Source organism: Rhodnius prolixus, unplaced genomic scaffold, assembly GCF_049639745.1.
Source record: "Rhodnius prolixus isolate KJV_2025 unplaced genomic scaffold, Rpr scaffold_4, whole genome shotgun sequence".
NCBI classification, from domain to species: Eukaryota; Metazoa; Arthropoda; class Insecta; order Hemiptera; family Reduviidae; genus Rhodnius; species Rhodnius prolixus.
This window is the reverse complement of record NW_027411614.1, coordinates 32,828,413-32,851,622: the sequence shown is the minus strand read 5'-3', so window position 1 is coordinate 32,851,622 and position 23,210 is coordinate 32,828,413. Positions and strand designations below refer to the sequence as shown.

Here is a 23,210-nt window from a genome sequence, read left to right as displayed (position 1 = left end):
GTTACATACAAACAGACGGAACATACATACACACACACACACACACACACACACACACACACACACACACAAAAATACGAACAGAGAAAGATGGGGTGAGCGAGAACCTCAAAACAGATTTCGGTAAAATCGAAAATCTGAACGACTTCAACACCTTTAAAGTACAAGTAATGGGCAAAAACGTAAAAAAGACAAACTAGGAAATAATTAGGAAAGTGACAGTGAGTAGCTCAATGTTAATTGGAAATGCCTTAGCTACAACCTGGAAGTAGCCATGCACACAATGTTTTCAATGAACTTTTCCAATGTTGAAAAATCTGGCTCGGATTCATCCACATTTAAGGTAACAGTGTTGGAATAAAGAATTTCAAAAAAGAAAAAAAAACACTTCTATTTCTAGACACTGAAACTCAGTTGAAGCAATTTTCGCATACCGCTGGCAGAGGACGCTATCAATTCAAATGACGTATTTTTCCAGAGGAATATCCCCCACCAAACTAACATCTAGCGCGCTCAAGAAGGAAATATTAACATTACTACAGTTGTTTCTATTATTTTGCGTATAAATTTTTTAGACGGCTACACTCTTGTTGGTGGTTATCAGTATCAGTTCGATATTAGAAATAAATGTTGCGGTAGGCCCTTAAGAGTGTTTTAGGAGCTTCTTCAGTCAACCGTAAATGTCATTTTATTGAATAAATTATTAATTTATTTTTAAAGATAAATATTCACTGATTATACGTAGTATTAAGTGCTACGAATATGTATGATAATTATTAATACTTTTGCAGGGAAAAGTTGATGTAAGTGAAATGCTTTGAGATGGATGTGGTTGAGGTTTTCTCCAAAGTGCCTTGTTCATAAATTGTTCAAGTTCCAGCATCTGTATAATATTTATGAGTATAAATCGGAAGAATGTAAGTACAATGAATATATAGCTGTTGCTGGAATGTTTAAGGTAGATGCCGAAGAGTTTCCTTTAAAATTTAACCTTTTACTTTGGTTTGAAACAGTTTCTAAGAAAGTATTGATTCTAGAATAGATTGTGGAGAAGCTGTTACAAATATTTTAACATTTTTATTTGAGAAGGGCAAGTACTGCCCTTGGTTATAACTGCGATTGTTATCAGATTCCCTGATCATTTTCAGATTTTTGTTTAAAAGAAATTCACTGGAAGGATAATAAAAAAAAAAACACGTTTTTAGTGTGCGTCTGTCAACCACACAAAAACTCTACTACAGAGATAGTGTGAAGAGTCAAAAGAAAAAGAATGAACGTATGGTGACATCATAAAGCTTGTTCAATACTTACTGGAACACTACATCAGATACACATTTTAGAAGTGCTAACGGTCCATACGTGCTGGATCTCCCTTAGAATAGAAGTACTTGTTATTCCACCATAGATACAAAGTGCTGCAAATACTAGCAGACTGTTCTAGTAAAGTTACATTTTAAACAAATATATATAGCTTGATTGTCCACATTTCTTGTGGTAGCCATTACTCTGATATAATGCGGGCATATTTTGATTTTTAAAGAGTTTACGCTTAATTTTTAAAGCAATTGATTCTATTTTAAACCACAAATTTATTACATGTGTTTTTGCAATTTTAAAGAGTAAGTTAAAACCATTGACGGTACTATAATTGTACATTCCTCTGAGATTACTCCGTTAGGTCAGGAGATACAGCAATTAGAAATATGAAGGAAATTCAAAACTCTCAAACTTTATCACCTTATATCTCCTTTAAAAATAAATGTAGAAAGCTGCAATTGTGCAGAATTGTAGAGATAACGTGAGATAAACGATTTTGCTTATTTCCGCTGGGACTACACCAATAGCACCCACTGAGTGCGGGTTGGTCACCCCTGATTTAGATTATCTGTATCATAGTGAGATGGATCACGGTCGAGGGAATCGATAATTCAAAAAATGTAATTACATTTTTATTAATTAGACTTGAGGTGGAATGTGCCCCAGTTACGGAATCCAATAGTGGCATTTGTTTTGACCCTTTGTAATTTGAGTAGGAGAAAAATTATTTTTTGTGATGTTCAGAGTTTTCTCACTGACTTTTTTAGCAGATTATTTCCTCTAATCTCCAGTGTAGTTTCTTCACGTCACGGTCTGGAACTGGAAAGGGACAGAAAACAAAATCTAGAGTGGAGACTGACACTAATTTTTCTAACTGCAATTTACGTTATTAATTTATAGAAACTTGGAGATAGTGGCTTTCTTATTATAAAGGTTCGCAATACTGGCAGTCTACAAGCCATTGCTAATACATGCTTAAATTAAAAATTTTGCTTTGTAACAATTATGTGCATAAACAACAATTTTCTATTCTATTCTAAAAGTTCAATAAAATTAAAATATTCAGTAAAAGCTTGCATAACCTTTTTAGAACTGCAATAAAAGCAAATCAGAGAAAAAATTTAAACAGTGATGTGCCTAATTTAAATAAATAACGCAGATAAATCCAATGTTTATGTCGCATTTCCAATGGACTGATGATATTCCAACTAGAAATTTCGTGCTCGTAAATGTTATAAAAGATTCATAGGATACTTTGAAATGGCCCTAAAATAGGAGAGCTTTCAACCTCCTCAAGAAACTTGCTTCAAGATTACTTTGAAAATGTATCCAATCAAAGTTGCTGCATGCTTGTAATGTGTGCATAATATATAGAAAAACGTTGAAACTATTTTTCTAAAAATCGCTAAAAACTGAAAAATCTAGTTAGTAAAGCGGTATATTCGGGCAGGCAAATTTTGTTCAGATTATATTCAGATTTTCATGGAAATATCTAATTCTAATTAATATGATGCAATGATAAGACCTTACATCATTTTGATGTGGTAATTTAGAAGATAACCTGACCTTAGTGCCTGCCCTTAAGTGGATTTTTTGGATGAATATTTCAAATGTACGTTACAGATCTACATCTATGTTATGTAATCAGCTGCGATTTTGAAAGGAAATCTTTGGAGTTGTTTTTCACAAAAACCCAGAATCTGAAAAGCCAAGAGAGTAAAGTGGCATTTCAGATTTTGTCTCGTTTTGTCTGAGAACATATTAATTTTTTAATCTCATGGTAGCTCCTAAACTATTTGTACAAAGTAAATCATTCCAGATGTAACCCAGTCTGTTACCTTAGCGACCAAGAGGTGGTGGTAGTGTCCTTTTACGACTAGCAGAGAGGCTGTTGGGATTTGCTGGTATTCAAGAAATCTACATAGAAGTCCCTAAGTGAACTGAATATAAAACGTAATTTGAAAAATCATTGAAATGAAAATTGGGATGAGTTTAGCTAAATCCTTAGAGTGGTAATCTTGCTAGCCGGCCATTTTGGCTTTAAATTCAGAAGTACTGCAACTTGTTTTTATTTGGAGTCACTACAGTTCAGTGACTGGTAATGGATAGTGTTGTCTATTGATTGTAAATGGAGCAGCTCCTTGGTTCTCTAAATCCAAAAGGAAACAGAAAGTGTAGGGTTTTTGCGTAGATATAGGTGATCATTGAGGCATGTAGTAACTGAGTGGGCGGGCGACAATAAGCTAGGTTCTGCCTTTGGGTTCACTAAACTCAAATAAATCTTCTATTCCTATGTGTTTTCTGAGTTTTAGGGCTGACATTGTAAATGTAGTTAGATAGGATACTCGCAGAGGTGCCAAGTTACTCTTCTTGTGAGGACGTAGTATTATTGGTAATGAGTGAACTCTATTCGTAGACCAGCTGTTCATCGAGAATGTTTCAATAGGTTCCCTCCTTATTAGTGCATACAGATTGCAGAATTAGATAAGTGAATAGAAATTTGCTGGAACCACCCTCTAAAAAATCTATTTTCTTTTGGTGAATGTGACAATGATTATAAATTTTTACTTGTGGCTGTAAGTGAAGAACAAAATCTTAGTGTAATGTTGTGTAGAAGTAGAAGGTTGTAAAATGATGATGTGTACCACATACAAAGTTTGTTTACAACCGAATGTTATAGACTAGTTGTAACATAGTGTTTGTACTATGGTCATAAATAATAAACGGTAAATGTAACACATGAATTGGTAGTTGATCAAGCGTGAATGATATAGTTTTATAGTTAAGATTTAAGGTCTAGCCTGACATCATGGCCGCGCCATTAACTATAACCAAACCTGGTTTTTCTTAGCCATAACTGAGTTAACGCTCAGATTTCTATGGAGCTTGGCCGCAATTTTTCCGGAGTTGAATAACGAAGTCCATAAACGGTCACAATTATTAATCTAATAATCTACAGTAAGAGTAAGTAAAAAAAAAATGTAAATTTAATAAAAATTCATTATTAAGAATTGATATATTAATTATAATATAATAATTTTTAATGCCTGCATGTGAAAAGTAATTTCTATAAAATGTTTTTTTGGGATTTACTGTATTCATAAAAGCTGATTACTGGCTTTAATTTGAAGCATTATTAAAATAAAAATATTAATTGATTTCAGAAAAGATCCGAGACTGAGGATTTGGAAGAGATGCTACCAAATAACGTCTACCAGAATAGGTAATTAAAATTAGAAATTAAATATTAGCCTAATTATTTTATTTTTAATTATTGCTGTTAAAATCAGCTAAACATTAAGTAAAACTTTTAGGTAAATTAATTATTTGTATAATCCCGCACTACTGCAATGTTTTAATATTTGCTTAACAAAAAAAAAGTTGCAATTTCAAAAAGGATTCCATAGAATAATAGAAGAAAACCATTATGAAAGGTAGAAGAACTTTGGCTAAGTGTTCTTTGTAAAGAAGTAGAGCGCCTTTTAACACTATTTTTGGTGAGTACGTTTCATTGGAACTCCGAGCATCTAGATTTTGAGGTTATACCGCTAACAAATTATTTTCTTCTAAACAACAAAAGAAAATTAGCAAATTTAGAAAGAAGGAAAACAGAATTTAGTAGTAATTTTAATTTTTGTAAGTCATTGTTACTAAAGAACGGATATTATTTTGAAATATTATAAGAAGTCTATTATATGCGGGCAATGCATTTCTAAATAGAATTAAAAAAAAAAAAAAAAATGCTCGAGTATACATCAGTGTTGTATAACCTTTTTTCAAGGGATATAATTTATTCCAGTTTCTCTCCTTTAGATAATTTCCTGTGATAGGAAAGAGTTGCCGCTCGTCCTGTACGCAAGGGTTGTACCAGCAGACAAAGTGAAGAGGGTGGCCAGAAAATGATAACATCTAAAACTCATTCCCGTAACCCCATCCAAACCTAACGTTCAAGGAAGATTCCTTTTTCTCCTTTAAGGATGTATTTCTTAAAGAGTATTTCAACGTTGAAAAGCGACATATACTCCCACCTAAGGTATTATTATTTTTTTTTATTTGGCCAATTTATTTTTGTTAAAAGCTGTTTTAATAGCTGGCTCATATTTTCATTTCAACATTTCTTTCATATTCAAGTTAAAATGTTTAGTTGAATGTAAAAGGTTTAGTGAAATTACGTAATTCAATTTGGAGAGGAAGTTGATGATATTTAGTTCCCATAAAAACTGTTGCTGATTTCATCCATCATGGTAAGACGCCTTAGTACCGTGCCCAGTTATGGCCGCCACCAGAACTCCAATTTCCGAGATCCAACAAGTACTTTATAGAGTCAAAGATGAATTTCTATTTTATTACTCATCGCCTGCCGACAGCCTTTTTACCTTCGTCCAAGAATCTTATAAATCTCTATGCCTCCTGATATCCTATCGTAACGGTTTAGATTTAATGAGCTTTTTATTTGACCTCATTAAACCATGTAAGCAAAATATATGAATTTGGTTTCTAATGTTGGTAAAAATATAATTTATGGACTCTTATTCTAATAAAAGCGATTCGAAATCCGCATATACTTACTTTCACTTTACAGAGTCGAACACAATAGATTTGTTCTGGTCCGATGTATTTCACTTAAGAATTGTTATCTGATTTAAAGAAGAGGATATAATATTAAAATCTGTTCACTTTGATGTAGGTGGCCATTTTAAATTGCCCGGATTTGTATCTCCTAAAGAAAGAAGTCAAAAAAGAATACTTAAATTAAATTGTGTTTGTACTAAAGCTAATTTACGTTGTAATATGATAGAATTAATGTATAAGATTTCACTTAATTTGGTCACAATTGATACTATGTTTGAAAATTTTACTTCCATTTTTATGAAACTAATGCCTTATCAATTTTAAATATTAAGGAAGGTGATGGTCTAGAGTTCAAGAGCGTGGCTTTATAAGTGGAAGATCCCCAGTTCGAATCCCGCGTATGACTACTTTTTATTTGTTAAAAATAATTATTTATAGTAAAGTGCGAGCTTCCGCCCTCTTCTACGACACCTAATTGGTAGTTGGACGTTAAGCCCTGCCTGAAGAATAGGCGATTACTTTACTTTTACTTTATTAGGTCTATTTCTATAAGTAGTAAGTTGCATAAAACAAAAACATGGTACACTACAAAAAACGAAACTTTCCTCAGATCAAACTCAGTGTATGAAGAGCTCGCATTGCCACAATGTAGTAATAAATAATGATGGAACCATCTTTTATTTCGTAATGTGAAAGAATGTGTGAGTAACAATCAAAGTCATTTATTATCTTGAATTATTATGATTATTAAAAATGCATTCAAATCAATATATAAACGGTGCTATAGTGTTCTTCGAAAAATGCCTGTCTATAAAAGGAATATATGAAATATATAAATTAAATTATTGCTATAAAACAAAAATATAAGCTTGCAATCATGAAATTGAATTAAAAAAGATAGACGAGGACAGAAAAAAAGAAAAGAAAAAACTTGGAAAACAACTCCTGGTGAATCTAGTTTTGAATGTCCCAAGAGAGCACAAATTCTTAAAAACTCCAATCCGAATGTCCACTTAATCTGAAAGGGTTCTTCATTGATGTTATTTGCTTAAAACAAAGTTTTCAAAATAACAACAATGAAAAGAAATGTCGCTCCTTCTCACAGTGGAAAAGTTTTATCAGTCTTAAACTTAGCAATTTATTTTAATTTTAAATTAAATAGTACTATATACATATATATGATATAAATTATAATATTAAGTACTTGGTATTTGTTTTTTAAGCAGTTTTTAATCTTTTCGAACTTTCTCAATTTTCATTTTAAGATTTAAACCATTATTTATTTAATGGTCGCTAAATTGTATTCTGTAGTGACTAGTATCCGATTATTCTTACTACCTTGTTCAATTTAAGACGCGTCATAGGAAAATGTTTTATGACTAATTTCTATTGTAGCTTTAAATTGTCTCTACACGACATTAGCATCATAATTATAGTGACTAAAGATCCGATATGAAGAAGAAAAGTGAATTCTACCGCATACACAAATAAAGCTGATTTTTAGGGCAGAAGTTCAACGTACACATCATTACTTCAACGTCCTACCTAAGCTAACCTGAGATGGTAGTAAGAGGAACAGACTTGTAAGTGAATCGTGTAACATTTTACTGACTCATTTGTTGGATAAAAAAATCGTTTATAAATTTCTTGTGACAATAATCTTCACTTAAGGTTTAACGGTTAGTGCAATTTTCTGGGTTCTAATCGCGCTATCTCTTATATATGTTTTCTTTCCTACAGCGTCATTTTTTTTTGTAATTTTTTCATACAATATTTTATTCTGTAGGTTTGTGGGGAAGCTGTGACTACAGCTAACTTCTACATTATCATTTCATTATAGTGATGTCAACTGACATTTTAGTACGAAATTCTTCATTCTAGAAAATTTAAATTGAAGTAAAATAAAGTCAAATAAGTGTTTTTGCTTTATTTGAATCGATAGTGGTATAATACGAACTAAGAAACAAAATCATATACAGGTTATTTATCACATTAGGTTGATGATAACAGTCATAGTATATAACAGTTACTGAATGCTTAGTATTAGTAGGAAAGTCTTAATTGCCAATCTGTGTATCCTTGCATCTAAGTTAGCAGGACTTAGTTACTTCTCTGTAACAAAGTTGCCCAGGTTTCATTCTCACTTCTACTTACTCATCAACTCATACATATACAAACTAATTCACTCAAAACACACCATTTCTCTTTCTCTGATATTTAGAGAAATTTTAATGACATAAATTAAATTAAGTTAAATTGAAACAGATGAATTCAATTAAATATGGAAAAACGTTAAAGCCGCACAATTGGAGATTTAAAATACTCTTCCTTACTCAGATAAAACGTGAATGAATTCTTAATTCTATTAAAAAATATAACAATATCTGCTGGTAAATAAAAGTTAGTATGATAAAAATATAAAGCCAATATATGTATCAAATGCTCCCTTTTTTCACAGTTGCATTCATTTTTTTTTTTTACAGAGCTTAATAAATTCAAGAATTGTGAAAAATACATCTTTGCTGAAATGTTAATCTTCTAAAGGTATAAATTGTAACTATAAAAAGTATTTTTTCCTGTCAAACAAGTTCCAAAAAATTATGGCCGTTTTGATCATTTTTTGGTTTAGACAGACACAAATAAACTTGGACCTTGAGTTTCAGATTCCTCAGAGGGAATGAAGTTTTTCTTATTGTTTTACCATCATCAACATCTCCAAGATGTGCAGATTTGAAGATTGACAAGCTGCATTATTTCTCCATTAGTTAAGGTCACGCTTTTGGATATCTAGTAAATATAATCTAAATTTGAATTTTCGTCTAACTTTAAATAGTAAAGTAATCGCCAATTTTACAGTTGTTTTGGGCTTAACGTCCCAATTACCAATTAGGTGTCGTGGAAGAGGGCGGAAGCATATATTTTAATATTCACAATTTTTCAAACTATTAAAATGTAGCTGTACAAATCCGTAGTTTGAAAAACTTCAAGTAAATCTTAACTAAACAGGCTCATTTTCAAATGAGCAGAGCTAACATTAATCATATCAAGAGGCCAAAGTACGTATGTATCATACAGTCCTTAATTTCTAGGAGATAATCAGCGTTGTTTTTTTGCGTTTATTGTGCTACAATCAGCGCGTTAGCGCAATAAGTAACAGTGATAACCGAGTAACAAATGATAAGTAATGAGTGGAAAAGTTACCCAGTGATAATACTCCCAAATATTAGATGGTTAGTCACTCTCTTCACGAGGAGATCACGAGGCCCACTATCTTTTAAGACGTCTTGTCGGGTTGTCAGGAAGAGTTCTTGAAGAAAGATTTTGAGCTAGAGGATTTATATGAGAGATTGCAGGCTGTAGTAGAGTTTTCTGTATCGTGTTTCAGCAACTTGGGTGACAAAAGGAATGTTAAGGGTCAGTGTGTATAGTCAGATTGGAGACATAAAATGGAGCATTAACGATAGTTCGAAGTATTTTAGATTGTAGCGATTGAATCCTTTGGAGATTGGAGCGTTTGGTTGAACCCCACGCCCAGATGGGTTTCAAAATAGAAGTATAAATCAGTCTTTTGTTGTCCAGAGAGAGTTTTGATCTATCGTCTAAGAGTCTTTTAAGTAGTCGATAGCATCTGTTTAGTTCTGTTCTTTTAAGTCTAGTGTGGGGAGCGTTAAGTAAAATCTAATTCTAGTTTATTTTTTGCAAACAATTTAATTTTGATTAGAAAAATAGAAATGAACATATTTTCCCAACTAGAGGACGGAGCTGAATAGCAAACTTACATTATGGCTAATCATTATGGATTATGGAGCTATATATAAACTATTCAGAAAGATATAATCTCTATTAAAAAAAATAAATAAATCAAAAAATAGAAGAATCTAAACTACAATGGTCTAAAAACTAATTATTTGAGGTGAAAACTGAGCAGTGATAAACTTTCTCGCAAGTTAACTGTGCTGTCAACTTTTTGTCGGTTAATCATACTGTATTGACAGACTTTCTTTCCACCTTCAGCAAATATCTTTACCTTGTCTATATGAAAAAAGTTTTGCACAAATATTGACAGATTTAATAGATTCTTATTAATTCAGTTAATGGAATTCTCCTTAGGTAATAGCTTCTTTAAGAAAAGTTCTTTGGTATAAACATTTTTAAAATTAGTTATTGATAAAATATTTTATAAACATTATATTTAGTTAAATAAAAACATTTTAGTTTAATTTATTGAAAAGGTTCTATGCAATTCATAACCTTACATTCCTTCTTCGGCGTTTATTTAATAATGAAATCAAGTGGTAGGGATTATTAGTGGATAGGGAGTCAATTTCAGTTAAATTCATAGGGAATCAAGAATAGGGAGATGGCAGTGGTTCAAGGGTAAATACTCGTAAAAGAAAAGTGTTTTGTGCCAAGATTGAATTAGGTTTTTCCATAAAAAGGGGATATATTTTAGTGTATGTAAGGTTCAGTGAGTAAATAGCGTATCATTCAAAAAGCGTCAAATTTATGAAGCGCGAGCTGTATTTTTCACTGAAGAAAAACATCTATATACAGCGATGCCATTACCGTTTAAGAATAGCAAAGCTATTTTGTTTCCGAACCTTGGGGAAGAATCATCTCTTGCATTTCTGTCATGTGCCTAAGAAAGCATGATACAAAAAAAAATTGAAATGTTTTCGACTGAAAAACAATGTGAAATGTGAAACCACTTTCAACAACGAACTAATATTAATTTATGGAAGTAAATTTAAAATAATTACAGCGCATATTTTAAAATTAACTCCTTGGATGAGGATAAGTGCCAACTGTTATAATATACAGTTGGAAGAGTGTTAGGCACTTTAAAGCAGAACTCAATTATATAAAAGGGTGGCGAGCCCGCAGCGAAGCAAGCAGGTGAAGCTCGACTCTGAGATTGTTAGCGTACTACTTCCAACAACTTTTAAGTAAGTGATTAATGAATTGTTTATTAACTTAAGCAGTTTTATTACCTTAGAAGGCATTTTTCTTCGTTAAATAAAATTGCAAATTTGGATTTCAATACTGTAAAATCTATTATTTACACAAAAAATAAGCAATTTTGCTTTTCCCAAAAATTAAGATTAATAACATAAATAGTATAAGTAACTGACCTTTTAGTTTTGTTAGAAATTCAATAAGCCTTTTTTAAGGTATAGTTTTCACATTAGTAGCGAAATTCAACGATATTTACTTATATTTACACATTAGTTTATTAGAAGATAGTAACTTCAGTCATAATGTAATAAATATTTAATTTATACAGTTCTCTGTCTAAGTTGGGGAGGAGAAATGCTTTAAATTACACAGTTTTATCGAATTTGATTGAATATACGGCCCGATTAAGTTGCCAAAGCGTACTCCTATAAAGTTCTACGGGCTCAATCAATTGCCAACCCGCAGACCTTTCAAATTAACTTAACATAATTTCCAACCAGAGTTAAATAGTTAATGCTAATTTAGGTTCGGTTGAACTTCAAGGATTGAGTTAAGTAGAATTGGGTACTCCAGTTGTCTGATGGCTTTGAGAGATGTACTTCATTTGAACGAGAAGGCTGTTTCTAATAAAATTAGGTGAAATGACTTATAAGAGAAAATTAGCATTTTCTCTGAATAATAGAAGGATTTGGTCCATTGTATTTTTTTCTTACTGAAATTTTGTCTAAATTCATTGTTCATTAATTAACTTTAAATATTGAAACAATTACATTATTCACTAATAATGTTTCCAAAAGTTTCCAATTATAACATTTTTACATTTGCTCTTATCAGAAACTAACAACTGACAGAATCTATATTCAATTTTTTATTTTGTATACGACACTAGAATATTTATTTATTATATATTATTGGTTAAGACATTACAAGCAATTTATTTAGTTATGATTTTTTTTTTCTCACTTTATTAGTGCATTTACAACTGCAACAAAAGTTGCATCCAGTAAATTTGATGAAACTATTAAAGTTCTCATGAATGTCTTGTAAGAGCAACCACCCATTGATGGAACTCTTTCTCAGTGGATATTATACTCACATCAGTAGGTCCCTAGGCCTACTTCCGCTTCAAGCGACGAGGAGGATTGTCTGGAAGATGAGGAAAAGGAGAGTTGTTATACAAGAGGATTAGGATGGAGAGCTAGGAGGCTGTAAAAGTTGCAGTAGCGAGACTTTATTAGATCGGTGAGAAATGTAATATGGAGCATTAAGGATTTTTCTTAAGATTTTAGACTGTAGTGTCTGCAGGCGTTTGGAGTTAGAGGGTTTGGTTGAGCCCCACATTTCTGCTCCGTATGTCCATATAGGTCTTAACAGGGTCTTGTCAATGAAATATTTAACATATTTTTTAACTACATCTATAAATTGTTTGCATTGTAGAATAAGAAGTGAAGTAAAAGCAAACTGAACTGGACAAGTAGAATTAATAGCAATCATTTCAAAATAATGCAGAAGCTTACAATAAAGGCCAAGAACGGTTACTATTAGAGATGTTCATGGAGAGAAGGTAAAAATAACATGAACAAATTATATTATTGTTTTTAGTATTTAACTCCAATAAATGAACGAAATGTAAATATTAATCGACTATGACCAAAGATGAGAGAAATTCATGAGAATTTCTGTGGTTCTTACCGGTAAAACCTCATCACAATTTAAGAAGTCGTAAAAGAGTAAAGTTAAAAAATAAAAATAAATAAAATTAGTTGGTATGTCTCTGTTTCACTTGTAAAGAAATTTTACTTTTTTAGGTCAATAGTTTGCCAAACAATATTTTTCTTATTGCTGAGTGCAGAGTAAGCAATGAGAAGTAACAATGGTAGAGTTTTATCGAAAGATTATCCAAATTACAGTCTAACTGATGTGTAAGTGGGAAAGCCTGTATATGAAAGATTTAGAGAGATCTAACTGCAAAGGAAGGAAATAGTTTGCGAGTGAAGGAAGAGCTGAGAGAAGGTAAAAGGTAGGAAATTCTGGCCAGCCTTTCGATGTATGCTACTATAAGGGTGCCTATAGGGTGCTGATCTTTAAGTGCGTGGGTATAGTGGGTGGAATATGTGTTTGTGTAAGTAAAGGACAGTACTGGGGTGCAGGGCCAGCGGAAGGATATAGCGTTCTTAAGCCGTTCTTTGACTCTACCAATCCCTCTTCTATCCTTGCTAGAGAGAGAAAGCATAGCCCTGTACAGCCCGCCAATGGAATGAAAAATGAGCGTACTGTGTTAGTAGGACTGGCAGTATACTTTCGAAAAAAAAAAGGGCGCTAGACAGGGATAAGAGGACGGCACGGGATAGTAGACGGCAGCTAGAAGAGGATAGAGGAGCAATATTCCTCTGCTGACTCGACTGCATTACGGTTGACACATGTGCGATCTAGCTCTCTGGCCTCTAGCTTTTTTCATACTTTTTCCACCATCTCCTTGGGCACATTTGCATGGCCGTCAAAGTGAGAAAAGCCGCAGCCGGTTGCCTTTATGAAATAAAACACGTGCTACAGTAGTTTGGGCTAAAAGAAAGGATGTGTGAACATTTCTTTTTTTTACGACACTCTCCAGTTGGACCAAATTGATATCTTGGAATCACTGATTATCTAAACCAGAAAAATAAATATATAAAATCAATTTTGTTTAATAAATTTTAATAATTAAATCAATATGTACGATTTTTTTTTCTATTTATTTTTAATTGTATTTTTGGATAAATTATTAACAAAATTAGACATATCATACTTTCTTCTATTAGTAGTTGTAGAAGTGTTTCCGATTAAACTGTTGGCCTTAGAAAGGAAGTTGGCTTCAGTTGAACTGAAGGCAGAGGTTCACAACACAGAGGCAAAACAAAGTCACCAAAAACATGGCATGCTGTCCAACGAACGGAGTACGCCCAGGAAGGTGGTTTAACGAAGCACAACGATAACTCCTATCAGTAGGCAGCAAGGTAGAGTAGCGTAGTCAATTACTGCCTCTTCCAGTTCTTCATGGCCTCGGATAAGAAAGGTGAACATTCAAAATCTCGCGAGGATGAGATTGGCGGAGAATATGATGTTCCCGAAAAGTGACGTCGGAGTTATTTAAATATTTCCACGAAGATTGTGACCCTCTTTCGAAAAATAGGTACGTGATCTGCGCCACTTGATAAATGAAAAGAAACGCGCAGCAGAAATTGAAGCATGTTTCGCATCCTTAAATTGCCACATCCAAATAATCCCTTTTGATTTCTCAGCCTCCACTCCATCTCACTTTCTGATCGGTCAATCTCTGCTATACCTTAAACAAACCAAGCAGCTCAAAGAATTCCAGTTTATACAGAAACTAAAGAAACAATTCCTATTTGTTGGTGTATGGAATGTCTAGAGGAGCTTCATATCCTAAACAAATGGAGATTGGTTCAAGGTAATCTTCAGTCAACTCATTAGTTTTCATATAGCGTCATCAAGCATTGGAAACTCGGACATGTAATAGAAGTACACCTTGGTGAAAACAAGCGCTTGAGGATAGTAAAATTGAAGACAACTTTAGTAACTACAAAACTAGCTAACTAGTTAACTATTAGACTATGATTAATTACTAAGCTTGGTTTTTGTTTCATATTTTTAATAGATTCATTGATTTAGCTACTTAAATAATTTTTGAAATAAGAATCTACCTTTAAGGTGGGTGAAATGTTAAGAATTTAATTGCAATGTCATCTGGTAGCAATTATATAGATGAATTGTAACTATCGCCCTATGTACTTTTCTTATTTGTCTCTTTATTTTAGTTTTCTATTTTAACTTTAGTCCATTGGACACACTTCGACTCTACACTTAGTTAAGTAAAGTTCAATAATTAAAGAAGGCATTTTTTTTTATAAACATCAGTTTAAAATTGGCTTATTACTCATTTCCAATTACGATGTGGTTCATAACATTAGAATCATAACTCCACCTGCTCCTCTGGTATTCATTATCATCAAATATCAGACCAAATCATCAATCATTTAATAGCTTATTTTGTAAAATCACATCGTTACATTTGGTCAAACAGGCCAAATTCTAATAATTCCACATATCTAATTTTTTTCTATTGAAATAAACTAACACAATTTTGTAATTAAAAAACAATAAAAACTTAGCTTAATATTGTCAAAAAGGCTAGATCCGAGGACCCTTATGGCGCCAGCTAAAATTTCCCCTAAAATTAGAATGAATCTGCATACTGATAGGATTATTTATTTATTTTTTTGCAAGAAATCTCTGGTTCGAATCAAATTGCTGTCACTTAGATTTTCTCAGATTTAAATTTGGAAGAAAATCAGAAAGAATCTGGTTTTAGGAGTTCAAAATTATAGGTCCACATCGAAATGATCATAAAAATTATTTTTTGAATATCTAAGCCATAGATATCCTAAATGTGATGTTAAGTAGGCTTACAAGTTTTGGCAGAAAACATTTCTTAAAAGATTAATTGTTAGAAATATTTTATTAAGGCTGTGAACATGAACACGCACACCCCTTACACAATGAAATATATATTTAAATAGAAAAAAAGTAATGATGATGTAAAATGGAGCAGAAAGAAGAAGCGAGTGAACAAATGAAAGATTTAAGATATTTTCCAACCTTTTATCATCGCATTTAACAATAGTAAATTCGAGTTTAAGTTCTTTGGTATGTGAGGGTATTTTCAGTATATGTTATGTGAGTAGGTTTCTTCTGCTTGGCAATCTCATACTCAGCCAACATCCTTGCTAACAGACGTTTCCCACACTTCGTATAATATGAATAATTCAGCGAATATAGAGATTTGTTTTTTTTTTTTTTAACCAAATTTATGGTTTGTTTCATGAATACAAACAAGAACGATTGTAGTGTCACTAGAAACAGCCAAATTAACATGAGCCTGATCTTTCTCGACAAAAAAAGGAACATGAAGGATAAAACATTAAAAAAAAAACAATTGTATAAAAGATAAAGAATTTGTTGATAGGTTTTCTTAAATTTAATTTAGTAAAAAGAAAATTAGGGTGAAGGGACCAGTAATTGACTGCTTAAGAAAAAATTCGAGTTTAAGATAGAATAACTTCCGTTATTTTGGCTCCAGGTGTAGGTTGTAAAATTGTACCGCTCCAGTAGGATGTATTGTATTTTATTAATATTTTAAAAGCAGTAAATTCGATCTTTATGTCAACCAAAAATGATTTTTTTTGGAAGTATGTCAATGACCCAGTAATTGACATACCGAATTTTCGGTGGAACCAGTGTTTGACATGGGGTGGGACCAGTAATTGACATACAAATACATTCATAAAACGACATAAGGTATGCATTCAAAATCACTTTTAGATCTAAATAAATCACTTAAAACACTTTTTCAATTGGATTTATAACAAAAATTAGTCTTATTCATAATTAATTACAATCAGTTTTTAAATAGGTGAACCTAAATAATCTAATATTTTTTCAACCTTACCCTTTTTTATGCAGCTTTTGACGATCAACCCTTACACAACTGTACTACCGGTAACATCACAAACATCACAAAGTCACCAACTCTCCACGTATGTTTGATTTCGCACCTGGTACTTCTCTTGAGGGAGCTTCATTTTTCCTCTGGCCGTTTTCTTTGATGGAATTCTATGGTTTAGCCATTTCCTCCCTTTCTTCTTTGTCATGTGGCTAGGACCCAAAACTGAGGGAGAATGAGAGATTTTCCAACTCCATTACGTGGGCGTCGTTTTTATTAGTCACGTAGGCCTCGGAAGCTGTTCTTCGGCGATCACGATTATTCCAGTTTGTTGTTCATAGATTGTTGTTCTCTACAGAATAATCATTCTGCATGCCCTCTTGAAATAAGGCGTACATTTGCTAATTCATTAATTTAAACATATTTTGTTGGAAGTTTTACTATTTATTTTATGTTGCCGATTTTTATCAATGATTTTATTTTACAATGTATTGAATTTTTAATTATAATAAAATTGACCAACCTATCATCATTTTCCCAGGAAGTCAATCACTGGTCTCAAACAAAAAAGCTGTAGGACTAGTAATTGACATACATGTCAATTACTGGACAGATTGCCGTTTCAAGGACCAGTGATTGACAGCCCCATTTTAATCCTCAATGCTTCTTATAATTTAAAAAAAAACTACATAAATGAAATCTACAAGTAATACTAATTATAACAGAACATTGATAACCTCACGAATATATGAACAAATAAACGAAAAATAAGAAAAAAGAAAAATTATTTTCTTACCAATCCTCCTTAGCAACGGCTTGTTTTTTCCTTGATTTTGAACTTTTAACACAAATAACCTTCCACTGATACCAAGGAACCTTCCAATAATTAATATTTTTCTGGAACTGCTGCCCAAAGGCTTCTCAATAACGAAATTGAAAGAATCACCACTAAAAACGGCTCATATCCCTTATAATACCAGTTTATTTCTGGTATGTCAATTACTGGTGCCCAGTCAATTACTGGTCCCTTCACCCTATTTCTGTGAGAAACATCCCAATTTGAAATAAATTGATTCCTTTTTGAATTGTGTTGTAGCATACTCACAGTTGTGAACAATATATTTCAGTTACTTTTTAGCAAAATTGCAAGCTTTGTTGAATAATGAAACTATTCCAATAATGCACATCCATTTACCACACGTACAGGGAGGACTTCGGTCCTCGGCTTCATGATAACCATCGCAACTGAACAGTTGCAAATCGACATAGAAACGGAGCGTTATTGTTCACTGATAACTTTTCAGTCGACAGCGATGCCATCCTTTTCTTTTCTCAGAAGTCTGGAGCGGGTTCATAGTTAAATAATTGTCACAACCTGTTGTTTCATATTAGATTTTACCTTTTAGCTAGCAATCTTGTGTAGCTTTTTATGGTATATTAACCAATACAATCTTAGAACGTAGGTATATGCTCTTTCATATTTTGAACGCTACCTTTCAGTTAATTATAACTATAATAAATGCCAAAGTGAAAATTATTTCAAAGAAAATAAAGTACTTTTCCTCCACCTTCCGAAATAACCTAATTTATTAAGGTTGATGAAATAGTTTTATTAAAATATCATTAGTATCAAGTGTATTTGCCCTTCTGTTGTGTTCCATAAAGTTGTCTTAACCTTGGATGTCATTCCAAATATATAAAAAAGGATTGCAATAAAATAATGTTTCGTAACTTAATCTCCTCTATTTAGACTTTTCTACATTTTTAATAAAATAGTATAACAAGTTTTGTTTTAAATGTTTACAAAATGAAAAAAAGTATTATATTTGGATAATAATATTTTTTCCCCAGACGTTTGCCTAACACTCTGTGCCGGCTCTTAATTGCAAAAAAGAGGATGGTTGATGGTTGCCCTCGTTATCTGTTTCAGGATACGGTCCATCATCATGATGTTATATCCGTTTTCATCCAAGCTGTTATGTCCATCCTCTCAGTCGTACGCAACAACAGAAATGTTTTTTTTTTTTTTTTTTCGTTTTGTCACCTTTTTTAAACTTTTTATAACAGAATCCATACAATGATATTCTACGAGTATTTTTCTTCTGTACTTAATGATAAAGGAATCTTTATCACAACTATTGTATTTACAGATATCTATACAGATCAATAGTGGCAAATAAAAATAAATTGTCTGTTTTTATTGTTCGTACGAATTGATATGATAATTATTTTTAAACCTAGATTCCAACTAATTGTTAGTAAGAATTTAATTAAACAACAAATGAAGCAGCAAAATAAAATCAATATCTCACAGCGAAAGAGCCGAGAAACTTAACTGCATTTCATAATAATCCTACCTCATTAGATTGCGGTGAAATGAAGTTGTGCACTCCATTATAAGCCGATTAGCTATTAGGAATATCATTGTGGCTATTAGTCAGATGTCCTCTTACAATGACCTTACAGATGCTCATAAATTCTCAGTTAATGTCTGCTTAGAACAAATGGCTTCCACTATTAAGTGCCCAATTAATTACTATTACATTGTTTACTAATTAAGTTTATAGTATAAAATAAGGAAGTAAAGATTCATTTTTGACTTGATTTTTTGAAGAAACTTTCAGTTCATTAAACTGGATGGTACCAATTTAAGGTCACACACATAAAAACGAGTATATAAGAAAATCTTACATCTTAACTCCTTTTGTACCATGAACCCTGAATAGTGTTCTGGAAAAATGTAAAATGTTTCAAGTAAAAGTTAAATACCAACATATGAACGAAATAATGTTGGAGCCATTTTCGAGAAAGAGATAGAGAAAAAAACAAAAAGGAAATTTAAAACTAACTGCGAATCCCGTGGTGGTACCTAAACCAAATAACAAATTTGAAAACCGAACGTATGTATGTTTTAGATCATTGGCGAAAAAGTCTTTGCAATTACAGACAGAATCAATTTTTCTTGATCAGAGACCACTTAGAATTTCCGATAATACTTAAAATTTAATCTGCATAATTGCAATACCCTTTAAATAAAGGAAAAGCAATCAGGTAAAGAGAAATCTCATGAGACTTTCTCTTGCTGCTTTTTATCTTTCTCATATTTTCTCTTCTCACAATTTGACAAATTGTCAACATTTCTTGCATCTATAATTAGCTGTTACCATTTCTAAAAGATAAGAATGGTTAGAAAAGTTTGTTCTCACCGCTGTCTTTGTTTTAAAATCAAGAAATATACTTAATTAAAGTAACATGATATGAGTTTAATGTCCAAGCTATTGTTATATGTACTAACTGATATTGATTGAATTGAAGATTATATTTCGTTTATGAAATCAGATACATCTTGCAAAAAAAAAAAAATAAATAAATAAATACATGTATCTTCAGAAAATGAGAAGTACAATAGATATGTACCTCATTATTACTATAAAAACTTAATAATAAAATGAATAATTTACTTAAAAATTGAATTATCTGGGATTTAAAGACTGTCAAGCATTGGGTGTTTGATAATGGGATGTTTAAAAAATTAAAATAAATTATAAAATATCAACTTTGCAAACGCCAGATGTTCAGTAAACTACATTTAAAATTAACCTTTAGTTTTTTTTTAGTGTTTCTATACCGACTATGCCATTTCAAATATTCAGTGGAAATTATTTTGTGATTCAATTTGTAGAAAATATTGAGATATCTTGCAATATATTAATAATTTTATGACACTATTAGGTAAAAAACAGTGCCCAGTTAACTGAAGCTCCACGTTCTCTAATCACAATCTGAGAGAAAGATGCCCTTGATACTACTACATTTGTACTTTAGTATTCTACTTGGTACTTACTACTCTTCATAGTTTTTTAAAATGGGATAATGAAAAGTTAAATGCAACCACTAGTGCTATACATTTGCCGCAAAACTACGCAATATCTTAAAGACCATTAATGGCCGCTTCCATAGAATGTAGTGGAAAAAGAAGTAGGCTACAATCGCCTGAACTTTCAACTCACTGACGGATTGGAAAATGGATAGATTCTTTTCCAATTCTCTTTAAAAATATCAATTTGACATGCACTTCTAAGAAAGAATAGTGAAGAATAGAGATAATAAAATTACATTCTAGTTTGGATAATAGTCAACCAGCATTCGGCTTGTTCAAGTGAGCAATTTGAACAAAAAAAAAAAAAATTGTTGAGCGTTTAAGGGTATTAAAAAGTGTTGTGCAGTCTTTACGCCGATTGAATTTTCTAAAAATGGTCCAGCGATACCCAGCTTTGGTCAATTGCAAACAAGTTTTGCTCCAGACACGCGCGGCCATTCATGCCTTCTAAGATGCTCAGACAAAAGAAAATACCGAAATACTTAAAGTAAATCCGAATTCTATTCAGAATTAGTTTCACCCAATATATACATAAATATATTTCAACAGAAGAGAAGTTAACTACAACTTGTTGAAACTTGAGCGAAAGATTCTTTTTTATTCTAATCCCAAGTCAAGTATGAGCGAGGGTTGTTTCAGTCAATAAACAGAAAAAAGCTTTTAATAGTCAACTAAAATAAGTAATATTTTGATCATCAGTTCAAAATTCAGTTAGGGTTAGTATTAAAGAGTAGTATTTTTGTTAACAAACTTTTCTTTAATCATCCCATTAAATTTTAATGAAGATAATGATTTGAGGTACTCTTTTTTAGAGGTAAAAGTGGAAACTTTTTCATGTAGATTCAAAGAAGTTCAAGACCAGTCTACTATGTTAGATGACTGCGCCCTCTTCTGTTCAGCGAAAGAAACAACTGGTATCTATTACCCCAATGTTTCTGCACATCCCAGAAATAGTTTTTTTCAGGAAAATGTTACCAAAAAAAAAGGGCGACGAGGATTATTTGTCTAGTCATTTGATGAGTGACAACACCGCTTGCACTGAAGAAGGATTTTAAAGGAATGTTTATTTATTACCTGTTCAATTATAACCAACCGAAATCAATGAATATTACGGAATTAGTGTGTAACACCAACATTACTTTTGAGTTTGGTGGGATTTTTGTTTTTGATACATTAGGTTCATAAAACAAACACCCATCATTCATTCCGTTTAAAGTTCCTTGATTAAAAAGTTTAGCAGCCAGTAACAAACACTGGAAAACTTTCAGGTGAGTAGAGAGTTCTCAGTACTATTCACAATACTCCATCTTTTAAAAAGATTTTAAATAAATGTAGAAGTAATAATTCTAGTAAGCCAGATTTTGGTGCAGTGGTTGTAAGTAGAAGATAAAAGAGATATTTTTATGTGACAATTTTAAATACAAATATAAATATTGAAAAGAACTCTGGCAGATAATTTAAACATTTATTAAAAATTTAAGAAGTCCGTCTTATATAAAAAAAAGGAATCATTCTTTCTTACGTACCTAAAATATGTTTTGTAAACATATATCTATTTTCTGTCGGTCTGTGTTTGCTTTTTAAAAAAATATGTAAAATAATTGTTTTACTCTTTCCCTGATGTTTATTTCAAGTAAATTATATTACATTACCACTATTTTGTTAAAAAAATTTATTGCCCAAATGGAAGTTGGTAGGACTTCTTAAAGAAATCTAGGACATAGTTAAAGGCTTCTATATTTCTCTACTTATTTTATTTACGAGTATTAATTTACTGTAGTTTTCTTAAAACATTAATTAGTTTTAATTTATATTCCCATGTAAATACAATTTTGTAAGTAATTTCTTTATTTTGGGTGCAATGTTTAAAAATTTTGAAACAACTTTTATTTACATTAATCGCATTTGTTTTGATTTTTTTTCATTTATTGTCAATGTTTCACTGATTGTAATGTTATTTTGAATCACAAATAAAAATATTTGTAATGTTTTAAAATATATGATTATTTTGAAAGTGGTGAATACAGGAAAGTGATGTGCTGTATCGCTGCTGGAGTTATAATTACAATGTAATGTTAAATTTTACCATATGTGAGTGACATTGCCGGTGGCAAAATTAATAGTCGTTATGAATAAGGGCACAGTGAGAACTAACTATACTCTCTGTATTTTATGCATATACACAGCGTGCATATACACATATGTATAGGGCTGGGGCCTTAAATTTTAGACCCTTCACTGTAAACATAGGCGCTACTATTTCAGAATCTCTTTTAGTATTGAACTAAAATCAGATACGAACTATTCTTAACTAACAAATAGTACTCACTCCTACTTACACGAAGTTATTTCTGATAAAATGATTGAAATAGACCGATCAATGATCTAATGTATTTGTTCGTTCATTGGTAGAGTACAGAAATTAGTACAAATTAAGCATCTCAATTATTTACGAATCTAAAGTGTAAGTAGCCACTTTCAAGAACGTTTAAAGGGGAACCTAAAGAATGGAATTCTCAACGTTAATAGTAGAATGGCCTGAAATCTAGCATTATTTGATTAATATTACTGATTCCGATAATGTTCCTTCAGGAAAAAATTCTCATGGCAGACCTTTATTTAATCTATGTAACCTATATCTCAAAATGAATCCTTCACACTTGCGCAATTCCATCAATTTTCTGAGATAAGTAATAAGTGTAAGACACACCACAACTCACATTTTAGAGTTACTCTCTTTTAGACGCTTACATTTTTTTAGATAAGCGCTAACATCAAAGAAGGAAGCCATATTTTAATTGGGTTTGGCATTGCAGTCCTTCCTACACACTTTAAACTGCATCTAGTATTAAAAAAAATTGAAGATTTAAAAAATTTTTTACCTTACAACATGCTTACTTTTGTGCATTTTGTAAGGTTTTTAACCACCTACAGTAATCAAGGCATCAGAGTTTTGTAGAGAATTTTACTTTCATTTAAGTTTCA

At 31.8% G+C, this 23,210-nt stretch overlaps 1 protein-coding gene and 2 long non-coding RNA genes across 12 annotated transcripts in view; 2 read left to right on the top strand and 1 right to left on the bottom strand.

The window, feature by feature from the left end:
- Window positions 1-23,210, bottom strand: part of LOC141456154 (lachesin-like) — a 413,770-nt gene that overhangs the window by 154,355 nt on the left and 236,205 nt on the right. The window lies entirely within an intron of this gene.
- LOC141456525 (uncharacterized) lies at window positions 548-22,564 on the top strand. 6 transcript variants are annotated; one of them, XR_012459824.1, is made up of 8 exons: window positions 548-676; window positions 792-917; window positions 4,482-4,540; window positions 5,131-5,350; window positions 8,373-8,433; window positions 8,553-10,835; window positions 12,283-12,409; window positions 12,654-22,564. It is a non-coding gene; the product is annotated as an uncharacterized lncRNA (long non-coding RNA). The 6 variants fall into 6 exon arrangements; XR_012459828.1 differs by having other exon boundaries at window positions 8,373-10,835; window positions 12,654-12,865; window positions 21,038-22,564; XR_012459827.1 differs by having other exon boundaries at window positions 8,373-10,835; window positions 12,654-12,865; window positions 18,276-22,564.
- LOC141456526 (uncharacterized) lies at window positions 5,363-8,362 on the top strand. The gene is made up of 3 exons (XR_012459829.1): window positions 5,363-6,590; window positions 7,285-7,472; window positions 8,155-8,362. It is a non-coding gene; the product is annotated as an uncharacterized lncRNA (long non-coding RNA).